Here is an 18,324-nt window from a genome sequence, read left to right as displayed (position 1 = left end):
AGTCCTGTGGCAGCCGCCTATCGCTGCACCGCAAGAGTGGGCGCAACTCAACTACATGGTGAGCGAGATGCTGTAGCCTCAAGAGCGGGCGATAAACAGCTGAATGGCGGATGAGGCACAGTGTAGCAAAAGCGGGCGGAATGGCAACTGAAATGGTAAAGGGGCGCCCCAGTACAGCCGACGAGCCTCCACCTGGGGAGACCCGCTCACGTCGCCTCCACCCCCCCCCCCCCAACCCCGGGGCACCCCACGCCGTTTTTCGGAGCAGCATTGTAGGATGCCAAAACCAGTGCGACAACTTACTGGACATCACCTGGGTCCCATCCACATCTCAGCGCGTTATGCTGCCTTGGGACTATTCGCACAACAGACCGCTACTGACGAGGCCTCCCCGCGCACCCCCCGGGACGCCCCACGCCGTTTTTCGGAGCTGCATTGTAGGATACCAAAAACCAGTGCGGCACCCAGGTAACATCACCTGGGTGCCCTCCACAAGTCAGCACGTTGTGCTGCCTTGGGACTATTCGCACAAAACACAGCTACTGACCATTGTTGCTTCTTTTTTCAAAAAATTTTTTAAATGTATTTACTGTTTTTGTTGCGTTCTATATATTTAAAAGTTATTAAAGTGTTATAATCCTACTTTGTTGGAGTACTATATATTTATAATGTGACACATAATTGTAAAAACTTTGATGTACAAAGAGGCATCCCTGGAATCTTCTGCTTCAGGCTCGGTCCCTCACACCCTCACAGTGAGAATCCCCTCCCCAAGCACAATACAGGATGGTTATCAGATAGTAGGAACGCGTGTGGTGTGACAGATCTACTGTAACTCCTTTGAAGAGGGGTGATTCTCTACAGATGGGGCCATAAACTACATCTGCAGGGCTAGGTGATAGCCTGGGACCGGCCTGAACAATCGGACACAGAGGAAGAAGAGTGTCAGAGAGTGCGGTAGTGAATAGGGTGAAAGGGTGGTGTCGGGCGGGCACAGGGTGTGATTCTCAGGGAAGAGCAGCGCACATGGGAGGAGGTTTCTGGCCCATGCATGAGAGAGAGAGCGGGGGTGACCAGTGCGTGGGGGAGATGCTTGCGAGGGTGAGGAGCCATGCTGAGGATAGGCGGCGTGCAGAGAGTGGGTCTGGTCAAGGCATCTAAAATGGCTGCCGTGCTCAACAAAAGTGTGGCATTGCAAAAAAGACAAGATGGCGCAGACAATGTTTATCAATAAGGATTAATTTATAACAATTATTTAAAACAAAATATTTACTCGCAGTGACAAAATGGCGGTCAACACTTCCTGATTTCCATCGAATCGAACGTTAACAGACGTCACGCAACAAAAAAAAAAACGCTCACGCACAGCCGCTGGAAGACATGTATCAACATATATGAGCCTCCTCAGCCACCCTCAGAAAACAAAAGGGGTCAGGATACGTCTCCCGTACCCCTTTATACCTAGTAATTTAATGAAATCGAAACACAAAATGGCGAATTCACGTTTCGCTACCAGTTTGCGAACCGAGAAGCGCTTCTACCGCGAAAAATCAAATTTTTATTATTTGCCCCACGGGACCCTTTAATAACCCCAACATCATTCCTAGGGGGTCAAGAGAGGTCTACCTAGCCCCCTTTCATTAAATTCCCCCTTCGTTTTTCTCCTCCTCTTGTCTCTCGATCCTACCGACAGACAAGATGGCGGCCGCACCGGACTGTTTAGAATGTTGACAGACACCGGAGAGCCAATCAGCTTCGCTACGCAAAGCTCCGTTATGCGAAAAGTACGCGATCTGGAGCGCTATCTGGGACGCTGTCACAGATATACCTGTTTTTTAAACGTTAATTTCTCAAAATCCACTGGAGCACATATATTAAAACCCAGCAAAGGACCACGGGCTAACAGTCCCTATAATTTTGCCAAGTTTCGTGCAAATCCATTCAGCCGTTAATTTGCGAACCGAGAAGCGCTTCTACCGTGAAAAATCAAATTTTTTAAATTTTCCCCACGGGACCCTTTAATAACCCCAACATCATTCCTAGGGGGTCAAGAGGGGTCTACCTTGCCCCCTTTCATTAAATTCCCCCTTCGTTTTTCACCTCTTCTTGTCTCTCGATCCTACCGAGAGACAAGATGGTGGCCGCTCCGGACTGTTTAGAATGTTGACAGACACCGGAGAGCCAATCAGCATCACTTCGCAAAGCTCTGTGACGCGAAAAGTACGCGATCTGGAGCGCTATCTGGGACGCTGTCACAGATATATACATTTTTTAAAACGTTAATTTCTCAAAATCCACTGGAGCACATATATTGAGACCCAGCAAAGGCACATCGGGCTAACAGTCCCTAAAATTTTGCCAAGTTTCGTGCAAATCCATTCAGCCGTTCGAGCTAAAAGTGAGGCCAAACGCCCTATGGAAATTAACATGGGAAAAATGCGTTTTGGGACCCCCATTTTTCTCGGCCCCCCCTTGACAAAACCCCCCCAAATTTTCAAGGGCTGCTCAGAAACAAACTGTGCCATTTTCCTGAAAATTTCAGCCGATTCCGTCCACAAACGCCAAAGTTATTAGACATAGAATTTTCAAAAGTCCCATAGGAAAAAAATCCTAACTATATATACCTACTGGCTATCGCCAGTAGGTAATATACATCTAGACTACTTTACCATCATAAGGATATGTTTGACATGGTTTTAGTATAGTGATGCACAATTGAATTAGAACATCATAAATATAGAACCAACCTCACAGGTCGAATAAACAAGTAACATTTCACAAATACTTTCTTTGCTTGTTGTAAGTAGGCTAAGAACGATGGTACATCAATGTCATACACGTTCATGCAGCAATAGCCTTGGCAGATTTTTCTACATATCACCATGTTCACAGATATGAAAAGTAAATAGAAACAACAAAAAATACCCATTAGTCACATTTTGTGTGATGTATTCATTTTCAGGAGTTTGAGCTTATTTGCACCACACTGCACCTAGATGATGTGGAAGTGAGGTCCAATTGTATCAGACCTCACTTGAGATCCAATGGCAGATGTCACATCATGTCTATCAACTCAGCATTTCTGTACATAATGGATGCCAGTCTGTCTAGTCCCATGTAAGCCATTGGGTCATGCAATTATATCTCGCACTAAAAGTTCTACTTTTCTCTCCCAAAGAATAAAACCCAGTGTGATGACTCTACGTACATGGTAAGTGCCCCAAAAAGCAATTGCACATGACATGCATCCAACTGTCTAGAAAAACACTTATGTATACATTGGAACCACCCACTTTAACCTTTCCAATAAGTACATGATCTTTATCCAAATTGACCACACCCCACCTAAAGTGTGATTTAGCTCTCTCCCCCGTGCCGGTATGCATGCGGATATGCACTCGGTACCACTTGTGATTCAGGTCAACAAATTTTGTTTCACGGGATTCCAAATGTTCTTTGGCTCCCATCAGCCAACAGTAAAGTAGTAGATGCAACTTTGGATTTGTACCCTGATACTAGTTCTGTGTAATTTGAGCTAGAGCCATGTGGAAATATAGCTACATGTCCAGTGCCATAAATGAATCTATTCGTAATGTAGGTTCATGGAACTCTAACTCACTCAGGGCAGTTTACCGGACCAAGCAAATCATGCGATAAACGACCTAAATCACTCAAAGACCTCATACGATGGGGTGAGGGGTATTATTAGTGAAAAGATAAAGAGGTCTATGAAGGACATTTTCAGAATAGGATTGCAGCGTGCCAAAGAAAGTGGAAGACTAACCCAGTGTTCCATGTGAGTAGTCATCCTCTGCATTCCTTCCCCATAGTTAAGTTGAATACATCATAGGATTTCCGATGTTCCTTGAATCCCAATTAACTTACCCATATCTTACCCAAATTCCTCTTCATGCTATACCATGTTATTCGTAAATTTGAAAATCAATGGCATATTTCAATTTATTTTGAGCCTTTTTAGCCCCCACTCCCAAAATGAATGATTTCACCTAAGATTGGACGATTTATTAAATAACCTTTTCTATAGAGCTAAATGCCATCTGTTTATGGATTTACACCCCAGTCTCAGCCCACACATTGAGGGGTGTTCGCATAAAACATTCACCAGGGGCTCCACAGTGAAGATGTAGACCACTGGGGGACAATGCAGGTCTTGTGACTCCAGGTACCAAACCCGTATGATCAATCTGGTCTCATGGCATAATCAGGATTGAAGATTTATTTAGGGAGGGATCCTTAAAGTCCTTAAATGGATTGCAATTGCAACTCTCCCAAAGGAGATGGCTTAGAAAACATATACATTTCATCATAGGATGGATTGGCAATGGTCTTGATAAAATATCAGAGTCCCCATTTCTATCTTATATGGTGAGTAAGGCAAAGACCAAAGAGTAGTATAGCCTTATACAACACCCTAATCTCATACAAAAACAACAAAAATCCAATGTATGGAAGTTGAGAAATTGAATTTTAAATTAATAAATGCAGTGAAGCGCTTAGAAGCATGTAGCGCTGAAAAGTTTACTTTAGGTTGTGCTAAACCGGAGTACAGTTCAACTTCAGGCTGACCTCTAGGAAGCGCAGGCCGGTTACAGGTCCCACGCAGATCCTGGTAAACAAAGTACCTTTCCTGGTCGCAAACAACAGGTGGGCACACATTAATGGTGGTTGATTTTCACCATAGTTATTAATCATTGGGGATAGTAGATTAGGTGCTGTTCTTATTGCAGGGTTCACTGTCATCCAAGTTTTGATTTAACAAGATGCACCAATGTTAAGGTCTGCCGGCGCAGGATGCGTCGATCTTCTCCATGCAGTGAAGGTGATGCATTGGTTCCAGGGTCGAGCGGCTGTGACAACCGGATTTTCGGACCAGATAGAATCAGACTAGAACACCACCAATCCAGCTGAAACGTAACCATCTCCCTCCTCAGGACCCATTTATCCAGGCACCTGGGTACCTACCTGAGGATGGGGAATTAGCAATATACAAGCTCATATCATCAAAAACACCACTAAATCTATAGGATTACTTGGAATACTCACTGATTACTAAGGACTTCCATGCTCTACACCACACTCATACCTTATAGTCTCGCGGCAACTCAGACCCAGACTATGCTACCCTCCTACTCATAGTGAAGGGGGCAGTTCCGATAACTTACCATTACACACTGACCACAATCAGTGCTCGTGCAAGTCACAATCCTGTGGGTATAGGCACTGTATCCCCCCAGTGCTCTCACTATTTCCTACATACACAAGTAACAATCCTGTGGGTATACACACTGACCACAATCAGTGCTCGCTCAAGCCACAATCCGGTGGGTATACACATTGACCACAATCAATGCTCTCATTAACGCTGCTACACAACGACGATCACTTTCCTATGAATACCTTCAGCTCTCTCTCTCTCTATTGGGAAGTTTCTATATATATATATATATTATCTAATGGGGATGTCTCATATGCAATTGTTATATTTTATGTGGAACACAAGAATGGCAAAATCACAATATGCAAAGGTTATTATCAAATACAAGTGCTCCTCTACTCCCTTGCTCAGTTACCATTTACCTGGACGGGAGATGCATCCGTTCACATAACAGCATCTGACTAGAAGAAAGGTTAACCTTATTATGAATAATGACGCCTGCACAGTTGTTCACTAAGAACTGGGGTTCCTTTATTATCACAACATTACAATAACTAGCAATCTAGGCATAGCCTGAAAAGTAAAAGGGGAATAGACACATACACAGATCTGCGGGGTCTCTTTATTATAATGGAAAGCTTTATTACTATAACACATCCACATGTAACTGACAGGGACTGTAGACAACTAAAAAGGGGATGGATTATAACAGACTGCACACCGCTGAAAGAAAAGGATTAATCAGTGTAACACTACAATAGGGAATCTAGCTTAGGAAATAAAGAACAAGATTAATGTTTAAGTGTAAAGCAAACTAGTTTAGAATACCTCACCCTATAAGAAAGGAATGTTTCTTTCTCTCTCTGGTGGAATCAGGGCTCTCTCTCTCCCTCCGTCACCACGGCTTCACTCCACTGGCTCAACTGCTCCAGCTGGCAGCTCCAACTCCCCCATCTGACTGGTAACTGCTTTCATGCATTCTGATAAACTGGCAGCTCCAGCTGACAGTTCCAAATTCATTCCAAGATTCATCTGACTGCTCTCTCCAGCTCCAGCAACCATCTGAACTCTACCATTCCAAGAATCAACTGCACTGAACTGTTCCAAAGACCAACTGACACTCCGCCTCTTCTGCACTTCGCTAATATGGAATGCTCTCCTCTAGTGGAAAGTTCCAGCCAGTAGCCTCGTCCCACCAAATCAATGTACCAGGCTCCTTGCTCTAGATGCTCTCACAGTGATCAGCTGCTTGTTTCGTCTAGAGACTAGAGCCCAGGGACACTTCTTGATAAGATTCAGCTCCGGCCGGTTGTCTCTAGTTTGCAAAGAGCGAACAACACCTCATAATTAAAACATCACCTTTACCCTGCAATCATCTCAGTCTGCAGAGGCAGAAAGCAAAATGGAGTCTCTCTGGTTCTGGGCCTTGTAGGCCCGAAAAGGACTTAACTCTATCAGAGTGCATACACAAACCATACCAATATGTAATATATAGTCAGGAATACAGGATCCACCCTCTACTATAGGTAGGATGATGAAAGGACACATAATTATGTCAAAGCCAATAGGCAATAGATGGATTAGAGTCAGGAATAAGGGATATATCATCATACAAAGTGGCCATCCTCTAGTTTATGCTTCTAGGTCTGGAAAGAGGCCTAAAAGGACAAAAACAAGCTAAGAATAGGGATCCAGGATGGTAGCAAGCTTAAAGTCACCATCACTCAGAAATAGAGCCAAAAACCCGGTCAGGACAGCGGCGTCGAGCGATATGCCAGATTTTGCCATACAGTTGAGGGGATGCGTTCATCTCAACAAGCTGCAGCAGCGGTGATACGCTCTCTGATGCATCGATCTTAGGAGACAAAATGCTAGTTCTGATGCGATGTGATGATTCTACTCTCGCAACTGTGTTGATGCATCAGTTGTGCTACATGGAGACAGAAAATCCATCAATATCCATGTTACAAGTATCTGGCAGACTTCCACTGAGCCAGGCACAGGAGCAGGGGTAGAGACTTTGATATTCCTGAGTCTCAAGAAACAATAGGCATCCTTTGGAGTGTAGACGGAGTCCCGCTCTCCATTAGCAGAGAGGATCAGGCAGCTGGACAACAAAAAAGAAAAGCAGGCCTTCCAGATCAGCAGTCTAGTTGAGTCCTTTAAGCAGCACAGCAGTTCTTCTGGCAGAGCTTCAGTTACAAGTCCAGCAATGTCCAATTTTATGATGTCATTGACCCAGTTCCTATATTCAAAAGTGCCTTTGATGTGGTGATGTCTTCAAAATAACTCTCTGAAGTGCACAAATATCCCTTTCAACCAATTCCTGTCCACTATTCCACTATTTGTGGGGGGTAATCAGTCCTTTGTGTGGGGACAGGGCACTACCTATTTAAGTGAAATATTAGTCCTTCTCTTCCATCCTGCCCAGGCAAGGCCACCGGAATGCAGATGTATGTAGATAGGTACGCAGACACATCTATCCTTCCCATGTTGTAGCTGTCTGGAGGGAATGCACAAAGTGTAGCTGTCAACCACCCCAGACATGTATTGGAGACAGGCTGCAAGGCGCACTGTTAAGTAAGTGCAGAGACACGTCCACTTTCTAAAACACTGATGTGAAATCTAACTTCACCAGTAAGGAGGATTTATCAGTACTATTCCAAAGATATAAAATATTAAGTAAACACTCTTTCCCGATCAGGAATAGTGAATAAGGGAATTCCCAATGCTAACCTATGTGAGGAGTAGACCTCTCAGTAGTGAAAAACAAATGTAGCTGTTTGTTACTACCAGGACATGAAAAACATAAAAGCACATGCCCTACCTTTTACTTACATAGCACCCTGCCATTAGGGCAAAAATGGGAGTTTATGGTTTGGAAAGTGGTTTTAAATGGCAGGGCAAAGTGGCAGTAATGGCACACACAGACACTGCAATGGCGGGCCTGAGACAGGTTGGAAAGGCTAGTTATGTGGGTGGCACTATTAAGGCTGCAGGACCACTGGTAGCATTTGACTTAAAGGCCCTGGGTATGTGTTTTAACACATTTACAGTGACTTTTCATTAAATCAATTATGGCAATAAGGTATACACCAATGTCACCATGTTTTAGAGGAGAAGCTCAAGCACTTTAGCCCTGGTCAGCAGTGCTCAGAGTCTTAAGGTCAGCAAAAAGATACTGCAAAACGTGGAGGTCAAAAGCAAAATGTTTCGGGTAAGACCACCCTAAGGATGACAGGTCTAACAGTAATGTATGAGGCTATGAATAAATCAATAATATAGAAAGAAAATATCGCTTGCCTTATCATCAGCAATCTAAGCACTTGAAAGGAACTATTTCCATGGCAATAATAACAAAATGATCTCATAATTTCAACCATTACCTATCCTAAAAATGCATGCATTTCAATGTTAACATTGTGACGATGATCCATTTCCACTCCATCACAAAGAGAAGTGTTGTAGTCACAACCCTCATAAGTTTTCCAAATATCTGCTTCAATGAGTTTGATATCACAGATGTTTGTACAACAGTTGTTATAATAGATCACTACCAGTTTGCCACCAGGTACTTCTGTCCTAATTTTCAAATGCCCTTATGAGCTCCTGGCTCTTTTAAGGAAAAGATCATAACTCCCACTAAGGTTTTTCGGCGCAATCACTGCAACATACAAAAATAAATGTGATTAGTAAATAATGACTTGTTGTATTATGTATTTCATGGCAATATTAAATGAAAATGATTTATTCAGATTACATTAAAACCAGCAAATGTACCACACATCATACTTTTTTAAATCCCTTCAATCTAAGCTGAAGCCAGATTATGTGCGTCTTGCTTAAATCTTGCAACGCTCTAATCAAAATAAGTTTGAAATTTGATGCTTTGCAAAAGTTATTATTGGCCTTTACTTAATGATACCTTTCAAATACCAATCAGGTTTAAATCTCTGGTAGAATGTTTGCACTATGTTTTTTTTTTTTTTATATTTTTATTGCAGAAACATAGAAGGCACAGGTCCTCACAGCCGCTCAGGCAGACCGAGGGCGAAAGATTAGCTACATGCAATGTTCAGGGAACATCGTGTGTGGAAAATAAGACGATGTCTATGCGAACTCAGGTATCAGCCTTTATCAAGTGGCTCTGACTTTATGTATATATGAAGACATCTACAACTTCTAGAATAATACATCAATATTATCAGCAGAGACTCCTGAAGAAGGCGGTTTTCTGCCGAAACGCGCGTCGAGCTGCTTCATAACTGTATTTTTATGTCATTTAATTATGCAAATGTATTGTTTTCTACCATGTGCATGATTTTTAGGAACTGTACTGTATTATGACACCTGTGTTTGTTTTTAATGAATTATATTTTTACCTGATCATATAGTTTGCTTCTCTATATGATTTTTATTCTATACTTATTAAATATATATTTGTATACAATTTTAATTTTTTCGTTCTTTCTTCACACTTACTGGTTTAAGTTAATTGGTCATTCATTTTTGTTGATGTCCTAGGTCTTTTACCCACATAGATGTTCAGGGTAATACACAGCCATATGGGCCCACATCCCGGAGGTTGAGCGGCGTAGAGTCAGCGCATGTCTCAGGTAATCATAGCCGTACATGAACAATATGCATACATAATTTTATCCGCTAATTTCTATATATATAGATACTCTCTCCCATGTCCTCTATGCAATCCCACTCCTATCCCTTTGGATAAATACCCTTTTCAATGGAACTCAGTTTAACATAAAACAAGAAACAAACCCCTGTGCGTGGCATCAGTAATAAAGTACGTGGAAAAGTCAGGCTATCCATGCGAGGCCCGAAAAGGTGCAGGGATCACATCTAGAAGTAGACCTATGGGAATCAAAGCAAATCAGAGATACATACAGCAGGGAACATTAGCGCGCATCTAGCAGGGCATTACCCCGGACCAGGGCCCTCCAACCCGTCTCCCTTCCCGTCACCCTCGGAACCAGACCCCCTAGGGGTGAACAATTCGGCACTGGTGGCGTCCGAATCATCATCCGTCAACCCCTTCGCACACATCATTCTCCAGGCAAGCAGATCATCCTGGAGTTTTCCATCACAACGTGTGCGCTGCATATGCGTCTCCTCGGCCAGGGACCACTCTCTAGCATCCCTCAGCCAGAGGGATATCTCGGGAGCCCTCTGCCCCATCCAAGTTATAGCCACACGCCGCCTTGCCAACACCAGTGATAATTGTAGAAACTTGTAGTACCGGTTCCTCTTTTTGGGCTTGGGTACCAGGGCCAAGAGACACTGGAGCGGATCCAGAGTAATCCGGAGTTTTGTAGCACGACCAATATGGTCCACCACCTCCCTCCAAAAGTTACCGACTTGAGGGCACTCCCAGGCTAAATGAAAGAATCCAGCTCTCTCCGCCCCACACCTAGGGCAGTTGTGTCGCCTATCCGCAGAAATGCGATTCAGAGAGACCGGGGTCATATAAGTGCGGTGGACAAAGTTAAAATGGATCAGCTTGAACCGTGCATTACACAAGACTTTCCGGGTCAGGAGCCCAATTCACTTGCGCTGTCTCGTCTCCAGAGCCACCCCTAAGTCTGCCTCCCAGGCCGCCCAAGATGGCGGGGTCGGTGGGGTCGAATCTCGTCGCATGGCTGAGTACAAGAGGGAGACCAGCCTCCTTCCTCTACCACACGATAAGAGAATGCCAAGGGTGTGAGTCAGCGGAGCTGCCTCCGGGAACTGAGGCCACGTTGTTCTAGCTACTTCCTGGAGCCCTCTGTAGTGCAGGTATTGCCCCGTGTTCAAGTGAAAGGACTCCATGGCACGTTCAAAGGACACAAAGGAGTCATCCGGATAGAGGTCCGCCAAGGTCTCACATCCTCTGTTCCGCCATTCCCAGTAGGACACGTTCTCCTCCATCTGGAGCACCGGGGATAACATCCACACCGGCAGCTCCCTATGAAAGGGGTCCCGCCTCAACACCTTCTCGACAAATCTCTGCCAAACTCCTGCTGTGTGTCGTACCACATAGGGCAAGGCCTCGTCTGCTCCCCTTCCCCGCATCAAAGCTTCTCTCAGAGTCTTCTTGTTCGCTCTGCCCAACAGTAGTTGGAGCTCCCAGTTATCCTCATCAGCGAACCACCGTGCAGCTGGCAGGAGCTGTGCCGCATAGTAATAGAGGTCAAACCTCGGGGCCTCCAGGCCCCCCTCCTCCCAACTCCGGACCACCGTGCGCAGAGCAACTCTGCTACGCCCAACCGCCCAAAGCAGAGATGTGAGCAGCGAATAAAGTGTGCAAAATATTTGTGAAGAAAGCGGGCACAGGGTATTTTGCAAGATATATAACATCCTGGGGAGCATCATCATCTTAGCAACCGCCAATCGTCCTATAAGGGAGAGAGGAAGCGTGTTCCAGAAGGACACAGACTGGTGAAGAGTCCGGAGCACTCGGTCGGCATTACGGGCCAGCAGGTGTTCGTCGGTCAAGGCCACCTGAATGCCGAGATAGCGGAACGCCTCGCGCTCCCATCACAGCCCTAGACATGGGGGAGTAACACCCGGGTCGGCAGCACAGCCCACCAGCGGAAAAATGAGAGATTTTCCAGGGTTGATGCGCAGTCCAGAGGCTGTGCCAAAGCGGTCCAAAATCCGCATCAAGGCAGGAAGCGAGTCGCTGGGGGATGTCAAATAGAATAGAGCGTCGTCGGCATAGAGGGAGATCACGTTCACTGTATCGCCCACCCCAATGCCCCACTGCTCCAACTCAGCACGAACGGAAACCGCCAAGGGCTCTATTGCCAGGGCAAACAGGAGCGGGGAGAGGGGGCACCCCTGGCGAGTGCCCCTCCCCAGGGACCACTCCTCAGAGCGGGCCGACCCAAGCCGAACTCTAGCCCGGGGTGCCCCATAGAGCACTCGGATCCAATTACAGAACACCGGCCCGAACCCCATCCTCTGGAGCGTTTCCAGTAGATACCCCCAATTAACCGCGTCAAAAGCCTTAGCCAGATCGATTGACACCAGTACATGAGGGTTCTCCCTCCCACGTACCTCATGGAGGATATGATTCAGACGCCACAAGTTCATCGCCGTGTTACGGCCAGGGATAAACCCACACTGGTCCGGGTGGATCAAGTGGGCCCTATGCGATGCTAGGCGAGTAGCCAACAGTTTAGTGAGGATCTTTGCGTCCGTATTGATCAGGGTGATAGGCAGGAACGCTGCGGGGTCACAACCGTCCCCACCCGGTTTCAAGATCATACAGACCTCTCCTTGGTTCATAGTGGGCGGAAGAGCGCCAGACTCCAGGGCTTCATTATAAACCTGCAACAAGAAGGGGGCCAGGACTTCACCGAACGAATGATAAAACTCAGGCAGGAAACCGTCTCCTCCTGGGGTCTTAGCCCTTGGCAGGGCGGCTAACGCAGCGCTGATCTCCCGAAGCGTCAACCCTGCATCTAGTTCCTCCGCCGCTTTCCTCGAGAGGGTCTGGAGACCCAAGTCCTGAAGATAGGGCCGATAGGAGGCCTCCGTGATCGAGGGGTCAGCTGCATACACGACCTCCAGATGGGATCGGAGGACCTCAAGAATAGCAGACTCCGAGTGCACCATATTACCAGTTGGGGCCCGTAGGGCAACTATCCTCTCAGGTGCGAACTCCTGTCGAAGAATCCAGGCCAGTAGTCGGCCAGATTTGTCACCTTCGCGGTGGAGACGCTGTCTGTACTGGGCCAAAGTATATTTATCGAGGCGGGCGAGAATGTCGTGCACAGACACCAGGGCTGCCTTCTCCGCCTCCTGATCCAAAGAGTCAAGATCCGGCCGAGTCTGACAGTGCCGGAGCACGTCCTCAGCATCCTGTAAGTCAGAGAGTAGCTGTTTCCGGACCCCATATATGAGGCCCATACAGGCTCCGCGTATCACCGCCTTCAGGGCCTCCCATCTGGTGGAGTAGGGTAGGTCACCACTCTCCCAGTTAAAATCTATGTAATCCGATAGGGCAGTCGCCACATGATCTCTTCCCACCTGGTCCTGGCGGATATCCATCGGCATTCACCAGGTACAAGGTCGGGCAGCCTGATCAGCCCACTGTGCCATGCATGTCACCCGGGCATGATCCGACAGAAAGCAGGCCTGGTGTGTAACCGTCAAAGTGAGAACCAGAGCAAGATTGGCCGCAAGGACGCGGTCCAATCTACTATGGGTTCCGTGCGTCGGGGTATGACAAGTATACAGTCTCTGTGTGGGGTGGCTCATGCGCCACACATCCACAGCCCCCTAAGTATGCATTACTTCCTGGAGGCGCGCCGTCATATGCGGCTTCGTGCGAGAGCAAGGAGGATGTCGGTCCATATCGGGAGCCAATACGCAATTGAAATCCCCAAGCCAGAGGAAGGGAGCATCTAAGTCTGAAACAACGAGATCCTGAAGGTGGGAGAAAAAGTTCAGGTCATCGATATTCGGTGCATAGGAGTTCAAGAGTAAGAATTCCCTGTCATCCAGCCTGATCCGCAAAAGCAGGTACCTGCCTTCAACGTCTGCTTCAACATATTGAACCATTACATGTAATGGGGTAACCCTGTAACCCTCAGAACCTGGGTGGGTAATAGACAAAATAATAATGGTTCTGTCGGACAAAAATACACATTGCTTTAGTATTTCAATGTTTCCTTTTGCAGGTCTCGTTCCTAACCAGGATATCAAGACAGGTGTACTAATACATTCACAAACGAACACACTGACCACAAAGAAAAATGAAAGCAAATTTTTACTCAAATACTTTCACATGTGAAGACAAATTACTTCAATCACTGTCCCAAAACGAATATTTAAAACATATATGGCACAAAACCTTTGTGCTAAAGCATAATACACACTAAAAACAACAAGTAAAATGTGTTACTTCATATACGTTTTGGAATCAACAACTATATATATACAATAATCCTGTAGGTACATCAATTCAATCTTGGATCCTACAGGGTTTTGAATAGTTTGTTCACGTCAAAAGCGGGGATTGAGTCGACGTTTCGACCCTGGGGGGCGATGCAGTGTTTTCACGCATCAGGGGCGGGTCTTCATCAGGACTGTATATATATGTGGGACAGCCTCTTGCAGACCTAGCTCTGCATGGAGTCCTGGTCTCTTTCTGAATCCTATTGTCGGTCCGTCTTAGTCAGGCCGGCTAGATGTTGAATGAACCTCTGTAATGATTTAGTCTATACAGATGGTTGAAAGGTTGCTCCGATATTGACACAAACGGAAGGTGAAGGACGCGATCCAGGAGAGTTAGAAATGCAAAGGAGCAACCGTTCAACCATCTGTATAGACTAAATCATTACAGAGGTTCATTCAACATCTAGCCGGCCTGACTAAGACGGACCGACAATAGGATTATTGTATATATATAGTTGTTGATTCCAAAACGTATATGAAGTAACACATTTTACTTGTTGTTTTTAGTGTGTATTATGCTTTAGCACAAAGGTTTTGTGCCATATATGTTTTAAATATTCGTTTTGGGACAGTGATTGAAGTAATTTGTCTTCACATGTGAAAGTATTTGAGTAAAAATTTGCTTTCATTTTTCTTTGTGGTCAGTGTGTTCGTTTGTGAATGTATTAGTACACCTGTCTTGATATCCTGGTTAGGAACGAGACCTGCAAAAGGAAACATTGAAATACTAAAGCAGTGTGTATTTTTGTTCAACATATTGAACAGCACAGGGAATCCCAGGTGCCACCCAGATAAGGACCCCCCTGGCATACATGGAGAAGGAGGAATGGAACATCTGGCCTCTCCATTTCTTGGACAGCCGCTGAGCACCCTCCTCATCTAAATGAGTCTCCTGAAGGCAAGCGGCGGAGACCCCATGCCGCTTGAGTTGGGAAAGGACCCTGTGTCTCTTGGTGCAAGTACCCAAACCGCGCACGTTCCAAGTTAAGAATTTAAAACCCATGGTCGAAGATCGTGCCCAATCGGGCTGTTAGATGCATATATTGCAACCTGCCACCTCCGGGCCCAGACACCAGCTAGACCGGAAGGATCAGCCCGCCCAGCCAGCCACATAGAAACATGAATCACAATACATTTAGTGCCAGTAACATTTTCCGCACTCACCCCACACCACCCTCCAAAAACCCCCAAACTCAGAACCCCCTCAGAAACACTCCCCCCACCCCCACCCACGAGCAAGAGGACAGCAACAACCAAAAATGCTACCCCGCCCTTCCCCTGCCAGTGCCAGGACGTACACAGCCACCCCATTAAACACACACTCACACACAACCAACCCAATTGCACCCCCCCTCCCAGCTCCCCGTGGGACCCATCTTTCCAGGACAGTCTCTAGGCATGTCTGCTGATATCAACCTCAGGTCGGGCCGGTCCCCCGTCCAGGAAATGTGGACCCCACCCTGCATGCCTCCGTCCAATGTAATGCAAGTCCTCCGGTCCACCCAGCCCTCCAAGGACTCCTAGTACAAGTTAGTAGTATCAGTGAGCCACTAATAATCCAACAGAAGGCCCCCCAAAGCGGAGGACATCAAACCATAAACAAGACAGTACCTCAAGCTGGAGCCTTCTCCAGCGGTGGCTCGGAAAGGCCAGTTTCTGGGATCACCGGAGCCGTAGAGCCCGTATCGGGCACAGTGTCTTGCAGGGTATCCGGGACCAAAATTTCTCCAGGGGTGGATGCTCCGGGGGACTCCGGAGCGGCCCCCGTCGATGACGATCTCATGCGGAGAGCACCATCAGCTCCCACAGTAACTCGAAACTTAACGGAACCCCGTGATCCAGATCGGCGTCTCCTTCTACCCCGACGTCGTCGCTGGGGACGGGTCCCCCATGGCTCACGGGGACCACCGCGTTCACCGGGGGGTAGATAATCCCCCCGTATCTCCAGCCACTCCCACACCTCCGCCGGGGATTCAAAGAAGTGCGCACGGCCTTGTGAGAGCACCTTGGGCTTGGCCGGGTATAAGAGCATGTATTGGAGCTTCATCTCCCGGAGTTTCGGCTTAACTCCCAGGTAGGACTTCTGCTGCTCCTGTACTTGTTGGGTATAGTCAGGATAAATGGACACTCGACTGTTCTCTATTGTGAGAGACTCCGCTTCCCTTGCAGCCTTCAAGATGCAATCACGATCTTTATAGTTCAGGATCTTTGTGATTGGAGCTCTAGGGGGTTCACCTGGGTGCGGAGGGGGGACCAGGGCCCTATGCGCCCGCTCTATGATGAAAACACTGGACAGGCCTTGTGGACACAGCTGGGTGCGGATCCAGGTCTCTAGAAAGCGCTCCGCATTTCCCGCCTCCAGTCGTTCCGGCACTCCCAGGACCCTGATGTTGCTGCGACGGGCCCTACCCTCCGCGTCCTCAGCCCTTCTCTCCAGTGCTCGTGTAGTAGCTGTAAGGTGTGCGACCGACTTCTGCACGGAGACCACCTCCCCCTGTAGTTGAGTGATATTACCCTCTGCGTCCGAGACCTTGTTCGCGACCTTTCGGAGATCAGTTTGCAGCAAATTGACATCTATTGATACAGTCTCTATCTGCCTCTCCAGGGCAGAATGGGATCCCTGTATAGCCTTTAATATCTCCGCACGGGTTGGTTCTGCTGGACCATCCCCATCGTTTTCCGGATCCGTCTGCCGCGTAATCCTCTGTGATGGCAGGTGCGGAGTGGTATACTGTACAATGGTGTTAGGCTGGGAAGACCTCGAGGTCCTATCCTTGCGGGTCACCATCAGGAAGAGAAAGTCGCACACCCCCTTCAAAGCCTCGCAGAGGGTTCCCCCCAGCCACCCCCGGTCAGGTGCTCAGTTCAAGGATGCCCTGGAGATGGGAGTGTCAGGTGATTTAACTCTCCACCAGGTAGCTTCAGGCAGCTGCAACTTGGGAGGTGTCCAGACAAAGCAGAGGGTCAGTTGGGGCAAGCAAGGGCGGAGGGGCAATTCACTCCTCGCAGTACAGCCTTGACCGGAGATGTAGGAGTCTAGCTCCCCGAATAGCGCCCAATGGAGGAGCGTTCAGCGGCGTACAACCCACCTGCCGGTACAGGCGGTGGGAGCTCAGGCAATCTGGCTGATGTAGATAGCAGGGTCCTTGTGCCAATTGGGGCGCCCGGATCGTCGTCACTCACCCCCAAAAGCAGCGGCACGACCTCCAAGACTCCAAAGGTGCACTTCTGTAGGGAGCGCCCGATGGCAGTGCGGCGCTGGTCAGCGGGCCTCCAGCTGGTGCGTTCCTGCGGCGCAGGGAGACAAGCGCCTCAGCGTCAGGGCAAGATGGCGGCCCAGTGGGGGAGGGGCACCGATCTGATCATGCTTGCCCCCCAATATTCAACACCCGATCCATTTCAGGCCGAGCGGCAGCTACCCGGGGCCCCAGAGAGTAGATAGAAACCCACCTTAGGGGCGCTCACCCGACGGGAGGCTCCGCTCCATTGTAGAGTCAGGAGGAGGGGTGGACGCTGCAATTCTTCCGCCCGGGATCAAGGTCCGCCAGGTCGCCAAGGCCGCCCAGTGATACTCGGCCGCACACCAACGCCTGCCAGATGTAGCCCCAGATAAGAACAGGCTCCGCCGAGGCCGGGCCCGACTCTGGGTTAGTCAGAAGCCGCGGATGGACGGGCCGCCTCCGCTACGACGCTCTGGTGTAGGCCCAGACCTCGGTCTCATGTAGTTCACTCCGGAGCCCTCAGAGCGCCCGCAGCATCTCCGGTGCAGTTTACGAGGGTTCCTCGAGCCGTCCCTCCAGCGCAGGGGTCCCCCCAGTACGAGGGAAGCTTCAGGTACTTAAATCCGGGGAAAAACAGCCCAGGCAGGATCTATTTCAAGGATAACTGGTTCCTCGGGACAGGAGCTGGCGGAGCTCACGTCCTGTCGGCCATGCTGCTTGGCCACGGCCCCAAATGTTTGCATTACGTTAAAGCACATTGTACTAATGCACAAATATGTGATCAAAAATATGTCTTTGTTTACGCTACCAGCACATATTTGGCAAAGGTTTACATAGTTTGTTCTGTAATTTGAAACCTATAATATTTTGCTTCTACATATCCCTTATTGTTGGCTTAAATTTCTGTGGTATGGGATTACAAATATTATGTGCTGGCTAATGTTTGCGAATACAAGCCAGTGTCTC

At 47.7% G+C, this 18,324-nt stretch overlaps 1 long non-coding RNA gene across 1 annotated transcript in view; it reads left to right on the top strand.

The window, feature by feature from the left end:
• LOC147706604 (uncharacterized) overlaps positions 1-18,324 on the top strand; it is a 103,106-nt gene that overhangs the window by 56,574 nt on the left and 28,208 nt on the right. The window contains exon 2 of the long non-coding RNA XR_015297355.1: positions 9,701-9,792. This is a non-coding gene — a long non-coding RNA (uncharacterized LOC147706604). The remainder of the gene's footprint in view (positions 1-9,700; positions 9,793-18,324) is intronic.

Source organism: Lissotriton vulgaris, chromosome 7 (assembly GCF_964263255.1).
Source record: "Lissotriton vulgaris chromosome 7, aLisVul1.2, whole genome shotgun sequence".
NCBI lineage: Eukaryota > Metazoa > Chordata > Amphibia > Caudata > Salamandridae > Lissotriton > Lissotriton vulgaris.
The sequence above is the reverse complement of the archived record's forward strand: the minus strand, read 5'-3'. Positions and strand labels throughout refer to the sequence as shown.